This window comes from Mus caroli, unplaced genomic scaffold, assembly GCF_978045245.1.
Source record: "Mus caroli unplaced genomic scaffold, Mus_caroli_1 scaffold_13, whole genome shotgun sequence".
Lineage (NCBI taxonomy): Eukaryota > Metazoa > Chordata > Mammalia > Rodentia > Muridae > Mus > Mus caroli.
The window spans coordinates 41,116,483-41,136,547 of NW_028227268.1; positions in this window are offsets into that span (position 1 = coordinate 41,116,483).

Consider the following 20,065-nt stretch of genomic DNA (forward strand, 5'->3'; position numbering starts at 1 on the left):
ACTCACTATCAGCATTTTACAACTCATTCGCAGGGCACAGACAGCCTCCGTTGCTGCTGTGTCCGCAGAACTCAGAACCTCAGCACCACTGCGGCAGCTCTGGATCTCAGAGCTCTTTTGAGCAGCCTGGGGAGGACTGGCCTGGTGGTTTTCTTTCCTTTTTTAAAACCATTTCTGACAAATTCTGTCCTGACGTCAGTCCAAGTCTACAGTCGGCAAAGGGTTAACACACACACACACACAGTCTGTCATGTGGCCACAAACAAGCACACTCGTCCACGCCTGGACTTACACAACCAGCCAAACACTATTTTCTGACGGGGTCGGATTCCACATTGACTCCTTTTCCTGATAGGGGTGGGATTCCACATTCACTCCCGCTCTGGCAGAGAGAACACTCTCTCTCTCTTTTACTCTGCCAGGCAACAGCCAGGTCTTTTTGACTGTTCTGTACCCTGGGCACTCCTTCCAGGGTCTCCCTTGGAACACCTTTTTTGGGGTGCAGACTGTGAGGCCATAGACAGTCGTCCTCTCACAGCCACTGCCAGAATAAACCCACAATCTCAGAATACACAAATGCAGCAGTTCCACACCTACACACCCAGCAGATTGTCCCATTTCTAGAATAATAGCAGACACGACAAGAGCAGACACAAGACTGAGACAGAAAGAAAAAAACCAAAGCACGAGGTGGGACTCGAACCCACGATCCCGCACCCTGAAGCACGAGGTGGGACTCGAACCCACGATCTCGCAACCAGAAGCACGAGGTGGGACTCGAACCCATGATCTCGCACCCTGAAGCACGAGGTGGGACTCGAACCCACGATCTCGCAACCAGAAGCACGAGGTGGGACTCGAACCCACGATCTCGCACCCTGAAGCACGAGGTGGGACTCGAACCCACGATCTCGCACAGAGGGGTCCACTAAGCGTCCTTAGTCCTCCCCTTGTCCTCCTGGGACGTCTCCCAGGGCGCACAGACGGTGGACACCTGGACACGTCTGTCTTCCACACCCTACGCTCCTACCCGGAGCGCGGTCTCACTGTGCACATTGCACACTGAGCGTCTGCAAAACCGAAGCTGCGATCGCACCAGATACAGAACAGCCTAGCCTCTCAGAAACTAACAGAACACAGACACCAGACCAAAGCAGAACAGTAAATCTTACTTCTGAGTGGGTCCAGGACTTCTGGGTAGTCGCGCTGATTCCCGGCCAACGCACCAAATGAAAGACTCCAAAACTCCCAAAGGGAGGCACTTACTCAAGCCTCGGGTCAGCCGCGCACCCAAGAAGACACTGAGACCGGTACTTAAGATGTATAGAGAGTAAGATTTAATACAGCAACGACAAGAAAGCACATAAAAGCACATAAACCAGAGCCCTATAAAGCAACAGCAAGCAAATACATGAACTAGAGCTCTGGGGTCGAAACCCACACACCCCGCATGGTGTAGAGGGGATTCGACAATTAGCCCAAACTTTTCACAGGCTTTTATAGGAGAAGGGTAAGGGGGGAGCAGGGCAGGGAAAATACAGGTTTTACGTCACTAAGTGATTCAGCCAAGGGTTTTTCCAAAGTGCTTTTGCAACCGCGTCCCACACTTTGGCCATGTACTTGATTCATTAGAACTGAGGTTTTTACTCACACCCTTATCTCAAAAATGTCCCTGGCACAGTCCTTAGTTGGGAGGGGTTGGACTGGGTTCGTTCCAGGAGACCCTTATCTCAGAAATGTCCCCGGAACAGTTTTCATTTGAGAGGGGGTCTGACTCTGGTGTGAGAGTTCAGAATGTACTCTGGGGTGAGAAGTTCTGGTGGTCAGTAATTTTCCTCTTTCAAGATGCACAGTAAGGGAGTTCGGGGCTGCTATAGGAATGAGGGAAACAACAGCAACCCAGGCGAGGTGATTTCTGAAGCCTTCCTGGAAGCAGAGACCTCTAGGTGAGACCCAATGAAGAAGGGAGCATATGGTGAGTCGAGAGCAATATAAAGTTTCAGATTGGAGACTATCGTGCACATTTGGAAGAATGCTGGTACATCTGGGCTTTGCTTGGGAAGACCTTGGGGATGGGCTTGGACTGTGGCTTCAGAAATGGGAATGCAATGGAATTGAAGCATCTACCATCTTTGGGACAAGGATACAGAAACCATGGGGAAATGAGAACTTGGTGACCGTGAAGACTAAGTCCTGATCCTTTCTTCAGGCACAGACTTTGTGTCACTTGTAGAAATCACGCGTCCCTCTGATCTTTTGTTTCAGAGAAGATTTGGTTTTTACTTACTCATTGAACTGAGGTTAAAGTATAAGGAGTCCCAGGTTTTTTCTTTATTTCTGTATACTGTTATATTATGATTATTTCTGCATTCTGATATATTTGTTATATTATAAGCATTGCCTCCTCTTCACTTCCTTTTTCAGATTTATTTTCTAGAAAAGAATCCTGTGGCTGGACTTGTTTGGGAGAATGTTACAAATATCCCAAGGGCCTTTCAGTTCCCTCTTGATTGTTCCACTTCTAAAGACAAATGATGAAAACCACAAATGATAATACTCTCTATTCTGAACCCCCTAAGTACCATCAGGATTTGAACCTCAGAGCTTCATTCCCAGCCTGGCTTAGAAGCCTATCCTTCTGTATTCTAGATTTAGAGAACTCACTAATATTTTTGTTTTCAGCGCGAGGCCTGAATAGGCCACTTTACACCCAGTTGTTTGCATGGTTGGTAATTTTTGCTCTATTTTATTTGGCAGGGAAATAGGATCAACCATCACGTTAGAGGTCATCACACTAAAACTAGAGGTGACACCTACAGACCATACTCACACTAGGACAAGATGTACTGATCTGGACAGACAAGAGACACTGCTGTGTGGGAGAACTGTGCAGTTGAGGGAAAGAAAGCCCTTCAAGGGTGTTCAGATGGAGTTGTCAACCCAAGGCAGACAAGCAGAAGCATGTAGCCCAGGGGCAAATTCAAGATTGCAGTGCCAGTTCACAGAAACAGGGCGAGACAGAGATCAGAACAGGTTGATTACAATGACTGCTAGAAGGACCCAGGGGTCAGACACATCCCGAACTATGCAGGAAGAGATGAGTCTAAGTAAGAGTGAGGAGCCATACAGAGCTCTGTGGTTTCTGGAATTAGACACTTGGAGAGTTGGAGGAATTGCAGCAAGTGATGGCTGTGTGCCGGGCATTGTGCCAGGCTCCTGGTGTATACCTAGCTCACATTGTGATACTCTACGACATGGTGATTTATTCTAACCTTATGAGTAAGCCCAAGAGAAGTTCGTAAAGCAGAAGGGCTTTCCCCTGCATGCAAGGTTCACTTGCTACTCTGCTCAGCGCTCTGGTGGGAATGGAAATACCTAGTTACATAAAAGAGCTATAAATGGTTTCAGTGGCGTGTGTGTGTGTGTGTGTGTGTGTGTGTGTGTGTGTGAGAGAGAGAGAGAGAGAGAGAGAGAGAGATACCCTTGAAATGGTTGAGAATGGAAGAAACCAGTCAAAATACTACCCATAGCTTTTTTTTTTCTTTCTGTGAACAATTTGGGAGAGATAAATAGAGCAAGGGAATGAGGAGTGAATATAAAGTATATTATATACCCGTATAAAAATGTCGTAATGAAACAAATTACTTTATAGAATTAGTGGAATAATAGAAAGATTTAAAATAATAATAATAATTCAACTATGTGCAAAACAAGAAATATTTCTTCTTTCTAAAGCCTGTGTCCAGGTCCCGTCTCCTAGTTGTGACATGATTCTGCCAGATCATGGAGACGTTGACTGCTAGGAAGAGAGATGGCATGTTTGTCCTTCCAGGATTAGATTTTATTTCTTCCAGGTCTGGAGCAAGTTACTGATGGCAGCTTAGCTCCAGGAAGCCAGGCCAAGACAGCCACAGCACCCTGCTTGTCTTTCTTAGCCCAGAAGCTCTGAAGGGAGGAAGGGCTGCTCAGAATTATGTTCCAAAGGAGACAAGCCCAGCTTCACTTCTGCTTACATAAATTCTCAGACCTTGCCTGGGGAATTGAAACCTTGCACCCACACCCTCTACTTACTAGACTAAGGATCAACTTCCTTTCTCTGGATAAGAACCTGTTCGGCTAGCACCTGAGATTCCTGAAACGCTTCGCCATGTTAAGGAGACATTTCTGTACCCCAAGCCTTTAACCATTGACCTTTGCCCATCCTAGATGTTCGTACCCCGAGTCTCCCAAATTATATAAAGCAGCCTTGAGTCACTCCAAGTAAAGATGATCTAACTCCCTGCAGCTGGTATGATCTTTCACAACAGGTGCTCTCAGGGCTTTGAGCCCCACCCCCTTTTCCTCCTCTCTGCTCCCACTGCCCACAGCCTATGATCCCTAAAAGCAAGGAGAGTCACACTCAAGTTCTCTGCAAGGCAATCCAAGTCTTTTCATTGCTGAGGCATTTTTTTTCTCAGCCTCAATCCACATTGTTTTTAAAATGAGGTCTTTAACTGGGACCTGGGCTTCAACTAGTAAGCTAGTCTATTGACCAATGAACCCTGGCAATTCCTCCTATCCCTACCTGATTACAAGTGAGCCATTATGCAAATTTGTTTTTTCCCACGTGGGTGCTAGGACCTCACACTTGCAAGGCAAATCCTCTACCAGCTGAGCCACCTACCCAGAGCCCTCTACCTCCTAGATCCTAGATCCCTCATCTGTAAAAGGGAAATAATCTTGCCTTCTAGATTTCTTTCTTTTCTCTCTCTGTTTGAAACATATGAAACTATTTTCATGGGTTTCCCTATGAATAGCTGAATACATCTGGAATTCTACCACATGTAGAGGTTCTATTTTTAAATTGTGAAGGGGGTTCCTACCAGTAAGTAGGAGATCTGAATCCTGGCCTCCACTGGCCAGTTCTGGATTCTATGTGCCTCCTTCCATATCACAAGTTCCAAAATTAAGCAAATCGCTCCTGCCTAAAAGACTGGGAAGGTAGCCAAAGCAATCTGCAGCTTTCCTAAACTTCTAGAAGCTGCTGAAAGAACAATTCCAAATACCCGAGACAGAAGACCACAGGCAGGCCTGCAGCCAGGTGGCAAGGATCAGGTATGACTGGCCTGACTTTTCTTCTGTACAGCTGGGGTGAAAACACTCATTGCAGGAGACCAAAGATTCTGCAACCTCATGGAGGCATTGTTCTCTCAACTGAAGGAAATCACATGATTTCCTTCACATGTGGCAAGCTCCTTACATTTTTAGGGTGTTATACATTATTTTATGTGGTTATCTCAAACACCATGAAGAGGGGGGGGGATACAGGAGAGGTGCCAGAGTTGGGTAGGGCTGTGCTAAACACTGAAGCAGGAGGTCACCACTGCTTAGGTAGTGCTGAAGCAGAACACAGGATTTAGAAAGCCTTTCTTTTTTCCTGACTCAAAGCAGGGGAAGAGGCTAGAGAACTTTCCATCCCATTCAATCCTCTGGCTTCCCTCTCTCCAGGAATAATAATAACAAGGGTCTCATTCACTAAATAAAGCTTAAGGCCTGAAGTCTTTTGTAGTCTAACACCTTCATTCTATACTTGCTGAGCCCCCTGGAACCAAAGGTATTATTTTCCTTTTTCCACTCCAGAAATGCCACCAAGAGAAACCCTTGCCAAGGATATCTGGCTAGGAACTGGCAGAGCTGGGATTTAGTTCTTACTTTTAGAGTTTCGGTGTTTGCAGTGCTAGGTATGAAACATGGGTCTTCATATACACCAAGACAGTCCCTTACCACAGAGCCCTAACACAAGGCTCCATTCCCAGCCTCTTAGACACTAGCTTCTGACTGCCTTCAGCCTTATCAGTCTATGCATGTGGTCTTACACTTCCTAGTCACTGCGCGGCATCACTGGAGGCATGCATGGGAGAATTTATGAAGTCACATGTCCTCTCTCCATGGATGGTATTTCCTCTGGCTGCCAGGTCTCCCTGAGGGCAGGGAGAAGATTCACCAGCCATCAGCATCACACCTTGAATTAGCCCCAGAGCTGACAGATGATTGGCCCCAGATCTCTCTACATGTGTCAGCAAGAAAGGAAGTAGCAGAAAGAAACTTTCAAGCTGTGGTTGACAACATGAGCTCTGGATCTGGGTTGTTCTGGGATCTACTCTACCTCAAATGTCCAATTTCATACCAGACAGGAGCCTTTCTGAACCCGCTCACTCCACTGTAAGCTAGAGGAAAGGATAGGAGCTACCCAAGGGGCTACTAGGAGCTTGACACCCCACCATGACATGACTGCTCCTCAGTGTGTTCACTATGGCTAATGTAACTGTACAGGAGTTTAAAGTGGACCCCAGAGTACCGGACTGTGCTTACATTACCCAGCCAGCACTCCCAGAAAGACTCCAGCAGGACCACACATCCCTCTCTTCTTTCTTGCCTCCCATCAGACCCTGAGAGCATCCTCTGCCTTCCTCCACAGTTTTTTACGTTCTGATCCTGTTGTTTTAAGACCTAAATACTAGATAGACCCACTACCCCATATTCTAGTTCTTTCTGGAAGCCAGTTGGACCTAGGGTAACAGGAACATTGGTTGGCAGCTTCCTCATTTCCCAGATGGACAAGCAGATGAGGCCCTTTTACTATGGGATGAGTTAATGAGTCTTGCGCATGCACAACACATATGCACATGTGTGCGTGCACACTGTTCTGGGAATTCTGCCACGCCCTGCCAGGATGATGTGTCCCCATCTGCCTCACAATACCACCGTTCCCAGAACAGTCTGTGCAGGAGAACGGAGGCTGTATCTTCTGACCCACTCTTTTCCCATGCCCCTTTCATTTTTCTAATTCCTGACATGAAGCAGCCCTTTGCAAGAAGGAGCAGAACCAGACCCCAAATATGGACGTGACTATAACTGAAGCATATGGTTTATACTTTCATCTTCCCCTCTGCAGTAGCCTGTGGCTCCTGGAGTCCTAGTTCCATCTTATACCAGTTTGGGCTCTAGAGGAAGGAAAGACAGATGCCTCCCACCCACAATTTCCATGGGAGCTGAGCTGGAAGACCCCTGAGGTTACAATACCACTCTACCCACCCCAGAGGTCTACACGGAGAATACATCTGCTGAAAAGTTACAAGACCCGCTTTTAGGGAACTCTTAGGGGTGGGAATTTCACACTCTGCCTGATAATAAATGCTTTCCTTTCTGTTCTCAGTACTTAAAAAAAAACTTAAAAAAAATTTTTTGAAATAATTATAGACTCACAAGAAGTTGCAAAAATTAACAGAGTAGTCCCATATACTTATCACTCAGCTTCTCGAATCATTTTACACAATGTGTTACATTATCAAGAGCAGGAAATTGACATCAGCACAATGCACTTAACTAAACCAATACAATTAACTTGATTATAGACTTTACTCAAATGTCACCCACTCTGTGTATGTGCATGCGTGTGTGTGTGTGTGTGTGTGTGTGTGTGTGTGTGCATACACATGCTCAAAGTTCTATAAAATTTTTATTAGATCTAGAGGGTTTTTAAATTTTTGAGACACTTTCAGATTTATATACAGCTGTTAAAAAAAAAAAAAGACAGATCCTGTATGTCTCATTCCCTCTTAGTAATGTCTTTCAAGGTTGTACTGTGACCAAGACATCCCCACAGGAAGCACACATCACAGCACCACAGGGGAAGACATTGCATCCCCACAGGAGGCACACACACCACCATCTCCCGGATCCCTGCTCTCTTTTTCAATAGCTACACCTACGACCCTGCTGTCCACCAAATAGTCACGCAGACTGATTCCTACCGCTTAATTCACTATCTTGAAGCTGTTTAAACTGCACTAGTTGCTGTGCCTATTTTAGAATAATTTATCCTTATCTATAAAAATCTTTCTTGGGTTTTACTAGGAATTGCATTAATCTCAAAAAGAGTGAAAAACTGATATGCTTAATCCATCAATCTGTGAACATGGCCACATATCCCCATTTAGTAAGATGTTTGCTTCATTTTTATAAAAATATGTCATTGAAAACATACAGACTCCGTGCATATTTGGACTATAAACAGTTCTGGTTTTAGCAACCATAAATAATAATATTTTGTTTTTTCATTTCACCTGATGATACTTTTAGTGCTGATTGTATTGCTGGGTCTTGCTGTCTTGGTTGGGGTGTGAAGTACCAAAGAGTCTCAGACAGTGTGTCTCTGGTTATAAGTCTGAGGGTGTTTCCAGAAAATATTACCTTAGGGAGGAATACCCTCCCTGAATGAGAGCAGCACCATCCAGTAGTCTGAGACTCTAGACAGAGGGAAAGTGGCAAAGGAGAGTCTAAACTGTCTTCCTCTGTACCCCAGACTTCTGAGGTGAGTGAACCTGTCACATCCCCCTGAATCCCCAAGGTGTCACAGTGTGCTGCATAACTACAGGCTCAGGACACAGACAGGTGGCTGTCTTAGTTTTGTTTCCTGTTGCTGTGATTTAACACACACACACACACACACATATTAATATATGTATACCTTGACAAAAGCGGGTGCTTATTTGGCCTATGGTTCTAGGTTCCAGTCATCAATATGAGAAGGTTAAAGTGGGAAGAGCCTGAGGTGTCTAGTCGGAGCACCTCACAGCCAAAAGTAGGGGGCAATAACTAATGCCTACATGCCTGTGCTCAGCTCCTCTCTTCTTTGGATTCACCCCAGAGCTCAGCCCTCCTCTCCCCTTTCAAGTCACTCCAGGGCCCAGCCCATGCAACGATGCTGCCCACATTCAGGGTGGTTCTTCCTACCTCAATTAACCCAGTTAAGAAACTCCATCATGGACATGCCCACAGGCCAACCTAATCTAGATAACTCCTCGACACAGCCTCCCTAGGTGATTATACATTATGTCCAGCCCATCCCAGAGCCCATGAGCTGAAACCTCTAGACCCAGGAGCCCAGGTTAATCCTTCTTCCTTTAGGCTGTTCTCTCAGGTATTTTGTTATACCACCAACTTCCACTAATACACTAGGGTATAGGAACAAAATTGGTTTTCGTGTGCTGATCTTCCATCTCAGACGATTGCTGAACTCACTTCCTAATTCCCCAAGGTTGTTCTTAACTTCATAGGTGACAATCATATCATTTCAAGTAGGGGTAAACCCAGTTCTTCCTTTATGACCCCCTTCCTGACTGTTATTTCCCTTTCTTGCCTGTTGCCCTGTCAAGAGATGACAGCACCAATTTTGCACAAATGTGAAAGCAGAGGCTAACTCTGCTTCCAGGGCTTAAAAAGCATTCAGTCATTCACTGTAGCTGAACATTGCTACTTTGTGCATTCCTCTTTTCCCCACTCTTTATCCCCCACCCCCAGTTTCTCCCACTAACACTAGATAGGAGAGAAAGAAGGATAGAGGGAGATCGAGGGAAGGAGGGAGGGAGGAAGGGAGGGAGGGAGGGAGGGAGAGAGGGAGGGAGAGATCAGAGAATCTAATTTCCTTCTTCTTGTTTCTTCTTTGTTTGTAATCTTTGTTACTTTGTGGGTTCTAATTTTCCCACCCTTTAACCTCCCCCAACCCCAGTTTCACTTCCTATCATTAGATAGGAGAGAAAGATAAAGAGGGGAGGGGCTGTAAATCTAATTTCTTTCTTGTTTCTTCTTTGAGCATAAATGCTAATAAAACATAACTAATCCCCCTTGAGAACCACCAACCCTACCTACTGAGGCTTTAGCATTCATATAACCTCTGAAAAGTTCCCAGAATTCCAAATATCACACAATTGCAGAAACTATCTGAAACTGGCAAAAAAAAAAAAAAAAAAAAAAAAAAAAAAAAAAAAAAAAGCCTCTGCTAGAGCATGAGGCAAATCATAGCCAACTGCTGCAGACAGTCCGAAGCAGCCCCATATCCACACACCTGGGATTAAAATGAAAAATATCGTTATAATATTTTCGTGTTTTTTAAAGAAACCGAAATTATAGAATTGTCACTACAACTAGCCATTAAGCACGTAAGAGGTGGAGGTTCTATAGGATGCTTTTCATCAAATGGAGGAAACGTCTCTAGCTCTGCTTTTCTGAGAATTTTTTATATCATGAGTAGGTTCTCAGATTTTTTTGTTGTTGTTGTTTTTAACAATACAGCTTCATAATGTCTAGAGATCAAATTCTTCCAGACACATCTCCTTGAAGTACACACTGCACTGAATAGTTTACACGGACCATGGTTCTGCAAGTGAGCTGGGACTGCATTCTTAGGAAAAACTGTTTCTCATGTTACACAGGTCTGGCAAGGCTCCAGTATTTCAGCCTCTGTGTGCAGCTCTCACTGCATTCCATGCAATCTGGATTTCTGGGGTTGAGCTCTGGAGGTTGTCTCGAGAGAGAGGCCCACTTTGGTTTTGTTAGCCTGGCTTGGAAAGGGGGACCTTAGAAGGCTTTGGCAGATTGGCAGCTCAGGCTGCCCCCTGTTTCGCTCCTTACTTACTTATATGCCATAGATAGTTACCAAACGCTTCCCATATGGAGGACTCCAATATACAGGGTTTGGGTTACTATAGTGATCACCTTCAAAGGCAGGGTGTCATGGTGGCTCTGGCTAGTATCGTGATATGGAAAAGACCACAGCTTGTTAAATCTTATTATATTACTCTCTCTGCTGAGAGACTTAGTGGAACTCTTGGTATCCACTTGATACCAAGACTTGAGAGAACTAGAAATTAAGTCATAGTTGCTTTGGCTTAACAGTCAGAACTGCAGGTGGCCACCACTAGATGGAGTCTCTCTCTTGGGCTTTTCTTGATTAGATTCATCCTGATAACACCCCATCTTCAGCTCATATGCATAATGAAAAGAAAGAATATTACAAAATGCACTGCCTTGTGATTTATAATGGTGAGTGTCCTCCCTGGCCACTGCAGGATGTGCTGTCTCACCACACCCTCCCCTCTGCATGGAGTCCAGGCCGCCTCACCCTGGGAGACAGGGCATGAGCAGTAGAGGTCAAACCCCAAAGGGTCTTTCCATGAAGCTAACCAGGACCATCCATAAGGCACCTGATTAAAGCCAAACACCATGCAGCCCTGTAGCTCAGCAGCCAGCTGTGCACATTGCTCTAATTGGGCATCTTCAGCCCATTAAGTAGATTGATCAATGACAATTATCTTCAGTTTTAATTTGGCTCCTCCCTGCCTTTCTCTGGGCACTAGAATTGTTGAGAAGGTTATACATTTATACGTGGAGTGATAGATGCACACATGCACATGTGGCACACAGACAAGCAGCAGGGCACAGGTAGTCAGGATGGGTATCCCGTGACTCTTGCCCCTACAGATCTGCTCCCTCATACTTCAGGGAACAGACAACTTTATGTTGAAAACCATGGTGGAAGGAAGAGAAGTTAGAGCTGTTCAGGATGACCAGGACAGTACCCTGTCTAACTGTTTGGGCAAGTAGAGGGATGCATAATATTGCATTTGAGGTAGGCTACATAGTCAGGTTTTTTTTTTTTTTTTTTTGCTTTATTTGTTTGTTTTTCAAAGGTGTTTCACTATATAGCCCAGGCAAGCCTAGAACTCTCTAATCTTCTGACCCAGCTTCCTGAGTGCTGAGATTGCATGCATCATACCTGGCATCTCTCATGTTCATTGTTATGATCTTTATGATTTTGATACAGGATCCCATGTAACCCAGGTTAGTCTCGAGCTAATAGACAATAACCTTGAATTTTTGATTCTCCTTGTACTGGCTAGTTTTGTGTCAACTTGACACAGCTGGAGTTATCACAGAGAAAGGAGCTTCAGTTGAAGAAATGCCTCCATGAGATCCAACTGTAAGGCATTTTCTCAATTAGTGATCAAGGGGGAAAGGCCCCTTGTGGGTGGGACCATCTCTGGGCTGGTAGTCTTGGGTTCTATAAGAGAGCAGGCTGAGCAAGCCAGGGGAAGCAAGCCAGTAAGGAACATCCCTCCATGGCCTCTGCATCAGCTCCTGCTTCCTGACCTGCTTGAGTTCCAGTCCTGACTTCCTTGGTGATGAACAGCAATGTGGAAGTGTAAGCCAAATAAACCCTTTCCTCCCCAACTTGCTTCCTGGTCATGATGTTTGTGCAGGGATAGAAACCCTGACTAAGACACCCCTGTCTCTACTTCCTGGCTGTTAGAATTACAGTCATATGCCATCATACCTGGTTTTATTCAGTATGAATGGTCAAACACAGGACTTGGTTCATGCTACACCAGCAGTCTACCAATAGAGGCAAAGCTGCCTATGGTCCCTTTAAGAGAGGTGTCGTTGTGTCTTGAATGTGAAATGCTCCTCACAGGGTCTTGAGACCAAACACTTGCTCCTCAGCCTCTGTTGCTGTTTGGGAAGGTTGTGGAACGTTCCAGAGATGAAATCTTGCCAAAGGAGATAAGTCACTGTATTCGTTCCTTCTTAAAGTATAAGCCAAAATAACTCCACCCACCATTAAGTTAATTATTGTCAGGTGTTCGATCACAGAAATGAGAAAAGTAACTAACGCCCCCCCCCCCCGCCCCCCCCGCCCCCCCCCCTCGGGCCCATGGCCTTCCGGTTGCCACAAGCATAGAGGAACTGACCACCCACAGAACATTCATTTAACAACAAGCATGGACCCTACATACACCAAGCCTTTGAATCCTCTCAACAACTGTTGGTCAGGAAATGCTTCCCCAATTCCTAGACCAGGAAAACAGGGACCAAGCAGTGTCCTCAAGGCAGATGTTTCTCAAGGCACCTTTTACCTCTTCACATGCCAATCAAGGAAACCATGCTGTCTGGCCAAAGTAATAACCTTGGACTATGTCGGAGTTCTCTTCCAGGAATGTTGCCCTTCTCCCACTTAGGCCACACCTCGGTTATCTTCCAAGGCTGGAAATACATCAGTGGGGAGAACTTTTGTAGTCAAATGTTCTCTAAGCTAGCCCTACCCACTCGTCCACACAGAAGTCCCTAACTCAGCTGTTCTTGCTTTGTCCTCCCCCTCTTTCCCAGTGTGCTCCACCTTCTGTGCAACAGACTGCAGAGTGCACCTGCTTCGAGGGCAAAGAGCACATAGGTTTTTAATCTTAGCCTTTTATCTCTGCATCCCGCAGTTATTACAGGGAATGCCCCTCACTGATGGCCCTATCCCATTCAGCGAGGAATCTGGTTTTTCAGTAGAACCTGCTTGTTTAGGCACTGTGCTTTTGTTATTTCTCTTTTCTGGGATCTACAATGGCAAGAACTGGATTTTCTATGAAAACCTACTTCATGTAAAACACAGAAGCCATATCCAGCCAACTCTCCCAGGCCCCCTGCTTGCTCCAGTGGCTGCCTCTGCTTCTGCTTCTTATTTTCCTCAGGCTCACTGCTGTGGCTCAGCTCCTTCCTCTCACACCATCTGGGTGTAGAGGGAGGGCTGAGGCCGTAGCTTCTCTCTTCTTTCCTCTTCACCTTCTTTCCAGTTCCAGCTGCACTGTTAAACTAGCATCTTATGATCCAGCCATCGGGTAGTGTTTCCTCATTTCCTGGCTTAAGGTCATATCTCAGTACAATGTAATCTTTTCCACATGCAAGCTTTTTGCACATAATCTGTAATGCACACACCTCTTATCTTCTCCCTGTTTCTGATCCCTATCAGGCTTGGTTGAGCACTGTGCCTGTCACTGCTAAAATGGTTCACACTGCTGGAGACGCTTGCTTATGTAAGAAAGAACTGAGTCAGAAGACTCCTCTCCTGAAAAGCTTCAGTCCAAGCTCTTGGTGGGTTGGGGTCTGAAAACAAAGCTCTCATGCCCTTCCTGACAAGGGCGAGGGGACCATTGCTTGAGTGGGTGGTGGGGTGTGCTCACACAGTGCAGGCACTAGCATCAGGCAAAACTGGATTTGAATTCCTGCCCAACCATACATTAGTTATTCCACATTAATGAGCTTGCTAAACCTGTTTAAGCCTTAGTTTTCCTATATGTAAATTGGGAATAATACCAATGACCTTATAGATGGGGTATGAGAATTATAATTACCTCGAACAAAGTGCTGGCATGTACTGTACATCCCACGAACTCACCTGGTCATCGGAGTGAGGCTGCCCTCTCCACACAAGTCCTGAGCTGCATCCTGATAATGATCCAAGGTTCAACAGAGAACCATCACAGATAAGATGGCCAGAAAACAGTATTTGGGAAATGAATTTACCAGAAGGCATCAGCCATTGGTTTGTGAAGGTCAGAGGTCAGGTGACAAATATCTAGGTAATGGACATAAATTATATTAAGAGATAAGGACGGTGAAGTTCCTAACTTAATGTTCCCACTAACAAGAAGACTCAAAAGGAGCTGGATGGGGTGGGGGAGGGGAGACCAGAGAGGGGTCTGCTTCCAGTTTGCTTGGGGTAGAGGCTGGTCCCTGCTGCAGTATTAACCTACAGCAGATGGGGGCAGTCTGGAGATCAAACCCAGGGCCTCACACATGCATGGCAAGTGCTCTATCACCTGAACCATCTTCAGTCCCTCACTATGTTTGGATGCTGTTTTCTGAGATCAGAGCATCTTGAACCCAGGCCTATGAATCCTTTAGATGGTTCTATGTTGTATGGTTTGTCTTTCTGTCTGGTACAGCTTCTTGCTGTCCAGGGTTACCTTTAACACCTAATCCTATCTCAGTATCCCAAATGTTGGGATGGCAGTTGCATTTCATCAGGGTCATCACGAGCACTCTAAATCTGAAACAGAGCCAAGATCGTAAACAGGAGGAGGAGGGAAGCGGTGATACATTGCTTCCAGCATGCCATCTTGTCACTGATTTAGGAGCCCAGGGCTTGAGTTCCAGATCTGTCACTGGGTCACAGTATGAAATTCGATGTAGCCACTTCAACTCTCGGAGCTTCCTTGGCCTCATCAGTCACACTGGAGACATTTTCTCTGCCTCCTTGTCTTAGCAATTAGGAGACAGTGATAGTAAATGTTCTTGGTAAACTAAGATCTATAACACCAGTGATAAATTCCATCAGTGTTGTATATACCTTATTTAAAAATCAAGACTAAATAATAATAACAATGAAGTTCCTAACTTATTGCTTTGGGTTGCTTTAGCCACATCTATCTATCTATCTATCTATCTATCTATCTATCTATCTATCTATCTATCTATCTATCTAGTTGCTGTCTTCAGACATACCAGAAGAGGGCATCAGATCTCATTACAGATGGTTGTGAGCCACCATGTGGTTGCTGGGAATTGAACTCGGGATCTCTAGAAGAGCAGTCAGTGCTCTTAACCACTGAGCCATCTCTCCAGCCCGCCTCCATTCCTGTTTGTCTGTATTTTCCCCTTCCTTGCCTTTCTGTTTTCTATAATGCCCTTTCTCTAAACTACCTACCCTCTTTCTACAAATCCATGTAAAATTGTTTCACACATTCAATTAATTCAGTGACCACTTAAGTACCCAGAATTCTCGAGGGAGCTAAGCCGATTAGTGTACAAATGTTGACAGTACCATGTGAGTGGCAAGAAGTGCCTGTTTATTAAAATTGTTTCAATTTCTAAGCATTTACTTACTAATGGATCTGAAATGAAACTTCTGATTTCTTCAGCATATCATATTCAACATGCCTCACCTATTTTGAACCTAATACCGAGCACTGAAATAGTCTTTGTGGCGGATCTCATTTCCAAGGGTTAATTTACGTCTTCAAAACCTGTTCTGCATCTGTGGGCAATTCATTCATCTATCCCAAGGTTTAGAAGTTTTAAGAAACGTTTAACGGCTGGATCGTGGGAAATAACCTCGAGAAACTTGAGAGGAGATGCTAATGAGACATCAGATGGGAGATCAAATAGATGCTGACACAGGGGGAAGCATCTAGGCCAATGAGAATTGACAGAGCCCAGCTACCAGGGAACAATGAGAGCGAATGAAAAGAACAGCGGTGTGCAGCTGACCAAGTTCAAATAGTTCAGTAAGCCATAGTAATCAATAAGAGGACGTGATGCTGGAAGAATACATCATGACGGTGAGAGAGTGAAGAAATTCATTGGACACACAACTCAATCCACAGAACCTGGGATGACTGTGGCTGTGTGAGAAAGCATTGACTAAACAAACCAGCTGCATGCCTGGACTATATGGATATTTACTGAAACAAAGGATGCCCAGGAGGGTACCTTGGTAATGGGGCACCCATCAGTGGCTCTCTACATGGAAAAGAATTAGAGTGGTAATTGTAGTGGTAAAGAAATATACAATTAATTGAGTAAAACAGACATCACCGTGGCTGATAATCACGCCTTTATGCAAGCTGATGTCACAGTGGGTGCAAAATGTGTCTGCTACTTCCCTGATGCTTTTTCTCGTGTAACATCAACACTGCCAATGACACAGTGACTGATGATTTTTGTCTACCAATTACACGCAGGCCCTCGGCCAATGCTTTCAACTGTCTAATATGTGTGTTTCCAGTTGTTTTTGCTCTGAATGGGAAGAATGCTGTTCAGTGTTTTCTAGGTTAAAAAAACAAAACAAAACCCTGAAACACTTAGTAACTTAAATAATTCGCCCCTATCTCCACAGCTAATCAGTAAGGGAGGGAGATCAGAAACTCTAGTTTGACTGATGTAAAGTCTCATGATATTTTTCTTTTCTATGCTTCTCATTATATACCTTTTTACTCCTAGTCCTTACAAATCCCAAGTCCACTTTCTTCCTGGAAATCCTTTAATCAGTCTGTACTAGTGGGCTTCCCGGGTTCCTGTGACAGTCTGTTGCAAGTAGATTGAGACACGTCAGAGGGTGTTGAGGTTGACTAGACAGTAATCATGATGACATTGAAAGAAACTGTGCAGTTTGGGTACCACTCAGAAAGAACAAAAGCCCTGCTGATTAATTGCACGACGTCTTGGTTCACAAGACGCGTTCGAGTTCCAGTGATAGCAAAACGTAAAATAACATGTGTTTGAGAATCACATCGTATGCAGAGCACACAGGGTCACACTGAAAAGCATTTTCCCCACCGTGGCTCGCATCCAGTAAAGTTTGAAAACTTCCAGCCTTGGTAATGGGATGGTGGTAGGTGTCCATACAGTAGCTGGAGCTGACAACAGTGTCCAACCTGGTCATCCAATTAGTGTGCTCAGCCACAGACAGCCCTGGCTTAGCTGAGGCTGCCAGGTGCCTTATGACCCAGACCCTGCACAGCCATGCTCCAAGGAGTTCATGGGTCTCTTACTTGGACCACAGCCAAGCATTTAATGAAGGCACTTGGCATTTCAAGAATATGACCCAAAGGTGTTCCTTTCTCAGGTTCACATTAGATGGAGATAAGGTCCTGGCCAGACAGCATCACATAAATTAGTTGAGGTGTTGGGAAGTAATCAAATGGGAATTATTAGTCCCCAGGAGATACACACAAGGCTAAGAACTGGGGACCACAGAAAAGAATTAAAAAGTCAGCCCAGGGCACTGTGACAGAAATTCTGACTTCTGCCGGGATGGAGAAGTGAGAGGAAAATGTTGATGATGTTGATGATGGGAAGTGAGGAGATAATGATTTTTCGAGCTTTTGGATTCTGATTTGACCTTGGTCTGCATCCTTTATTGATCCATTCTGTTCATAGTGCACTCATGAAGGTCAGGCACTGGGCTAAATCTGCCGGAGGCCACAGTGTGTTTCAGAGAGCAATTGACTTCAGAAGTGACTTAGGTGAGCCAGACCTTGTTTTTCTACCTCTGCTTTTCTTTGGCTGCCTAGTCTGGGACTTGAAGCTCCTTGCTACAAGCTGGAATGATGTCAGGTCCTAAACTACACCTGTCCAAGGCTAGCATGCTCAGCATGCTTGGTGGGCTCTGCCAGCTGCTTGGAAGAGCTTGGCATGGAGTCCCAAGGTTGCCTGTGTGGGAGCAGGGAAGCAGCCCTAACTGGTGAAGTCTCTTTTCCCTCTTTTAAAAACCCACACTGCAGCATTAGTCTTCCCATTGAAGTGGGAAGTAGGTTAGAAATGGGTTCCTTGTCCAGCCCAGGGCTCGGGCCTCTAGGTGAGGCAGGAAGTGGGAAGTTTGACTGTGCACTCCATGCTGCCACCAGGCTGTGAGAAGCCACAAGACTCCACTCCTGGGGTGGGAAAGCGCAATCTGAGATCCCCATTGACCTGCTGGAATTAGCTCAGGGTCCCCAGGCATGCATGGAGGCTGAGGACAACAGGTTCTCAGGATCTCAGACATCCCATATGCTGCTGTATGCCATGGAAGAGCTGAAAATGGAGTGGGGGTACCCCTGCAGGTGGCCTCTGGCCCAGGGCCAAGGGAAAGGGACAGGAGGAGAGCGCTCTGGCTGGGTCCAAAGGAGGAAAGTCTTTGGCTTGCTCATGAGAGGATGCGCAGCTCTTTAGAGGGAGACCTGCTCCATTGTTCCAGCACAGCAGATCCCGATGAGAAGAGGCAGTCCATTGTTTTAAGGCATTTATTGTAGAAGGGCAGAGAGAGGGAAAAGAGTAGAGAAGTAGAGGCCAGCCATTGGTCATGGCCATGTGGAAAGAGGGGGGAAGGGAAGGTGGAGAGGGGGGAGCAAGAGGGAGGGAAAGAAAGAGGGAGGGAGGGAGGGAGGGAGGGAGGGAGGGAGAGGGGGGCAAGAGAGAAAGAGCAAAAGAAAGAGGAGGGGGCAAGCAGCTCCTTTTATAGTGGCTGGGCCTACCTGGTTGTTGCCAGGTAACTGTGGGGGTGGAGCCTGGACAGCCTACATGACTGATGAACACAGAATTATGGAGCTGGGGCCTCGTGTCAGGAGCCTAGTGTCTGGGAGCATGGCCAATGGGCCTTTCGTCCCTTGCAGATTAATCTGCTGGGTCTCTGGGGGTTAAACCTAGCTGGACCAGAAAACACACTGCCTTTCATGGTACTACACTGTGTGGTTTGTGCACTAAGTGCCAATCCCAGTTTGTTTGCCTTACCTGAGAATGCTATGGCCTCTAATAATGCCAAAGCTAAGAGTATTTGGCCCTCTGCTTAAATACATATAGTCTTGTATTTTAGTTGATGTTTTCCACAGTGCTGTGTGAGAGTCTGTTGCTTTTTACAGGGCAGATCATGCTTATTGTCTCCTATCATCTACCTTAGTTACAGTACTAATGGTGTTCGTCTTGACTTTGAGCTACCCTGTGACCAAGAGTCCTTCCTTGTTCTGTTCCAAAAGGCCAACCGAAAAGAAGTGAAATTTCAGAAACCTCAAGGATATGCCTCAGTTTCCATTGATCTCAGATAGATTCTGTTTAATTACAAAGCGAGTGATTACTTACAATGATTTTTACATTTGTTCATCTATCAGGGACCTGTGAAGGTGTAGGTGCACACACGTGTGACATGTGCATAGATTTGAAGACAACTTAGAGAAGCAGGTTCTTTGCTTCCATTGTGTGTGTGTGGGGGGGTCGAGGGGGGATGGGAGTCAGGTCACCAGGCTTGACAGCAATCACCTTTACCCATGGAATCATGTTGCTAGCCTATGAAGGATTTCTGGGGTGACAAAGTAAGGCACATTCTACACTGTTTTAGATGCCCATGAAGGGTCTGGGGTGAAAGAGCAGAGGACAAGGATCCCAGAGAGATGGCTCACATCCTAAATCAGCCACAGCCCGCTATGGAGCCCAAGGAACACCTTCAGTTTCCCTGGACTCATCTGTGTAGTCCCTAAAGCCCTCGTTGGTACTGACATGCATGAAAACACAGACAGGGAACAGTGTAGTTCAGGAGTGTGTGTGTGTGTGTGTGTGTGTGTGTGTGTGTGTGTGTGTGTGTGTGTTAAGAACAGAGTGCTGTTCTGTGCTGAGCATGGCACAGAGACATTGTGCTGCATGCTGATGGGCTATTAGACCGAGGCAGTTGTTCTCTGTTTTATAATTATTTCCATCTGCTCAGCCTTTTTTTTTTTTTCTTTCTTCTGCCTCTGTGTTCTGATCATAGCTGGGTGGTAGAGTGAAGAATAGAAACCTGAAAACTGGCGGTCAAGTGGGGCTTCAGGTGAAGAGATTCTGTGAAGATGGAAAAAGCCACTCTCCAGTGCCTCCATGGAGAAAGGCGAGAGGCAGGATTATCCTTCCCTGTAGA